Source organism: Petaurus breviceps, unplaced genomic scaffold, assembly GCF_028583685.1.
Source record: "Petaurus breviceps papuanus isolate PSGF00001 unplaced genomic scaffold, PetGlider_PUasm1.0 90333, whole genome shotgun sequence".
Classification (NCBI taxonomy): domain Eukaryota; kingdom Metazoa; phylum Chordata; class Mammalia; order Diprotodontia; family Petauridae; genus Petaurus; species Petaurus breviceps.
In genome coordinates, this window is record NW_027187220.1 from 671,362 (window position 1) to 671,675 (window position 314).

At 55.7% G+C, this 314-nt stretch overlaps 1 protein-coding gene across 2 annotated transcripts in view; it reads right to left on the reverse strand.

Moving 5' to 3' along the window:
* The window catches only part of SUV39H1 (SUV39H1 histone lysine methyltransferase), a 7,177-nt gene that overhangs the window by 5,916 nt on the left and 947 nt on the right, over positions 1 to 314 (reverse strand). The gene's annotated exons all lie outside the window — the stretch shown is intronic.

Below are 314 nucleotides of genomic sequence, written 5' to 3' on the forward strand. Positions count from 1 at the left end.
CCATGTCTGACAGGAAAAGGCCATTCCTGACAAGAATTGGGGCCAATGTGACAGGAGTGGGAGGGCCATGGCTGACAGGAGTGGGGGGCCCATGTCTGACAGGAAAAGGACATTCCTGACAAAAATTGGGGCCATTGTGCCCCCACTACTGTCAGACATGGGCACCAATTCTTGTCAAGAATGGCCTTTTCCTGTCAGACATGGCCCCCCCATTCCTGTCACACATGGCCCCCCACTCCTGTCAGACATAGCACCCCATTCCTGTTACATTGGCCCCCCCATTCCTGTCAGCCATGGCGAGGACAGAGACGCAG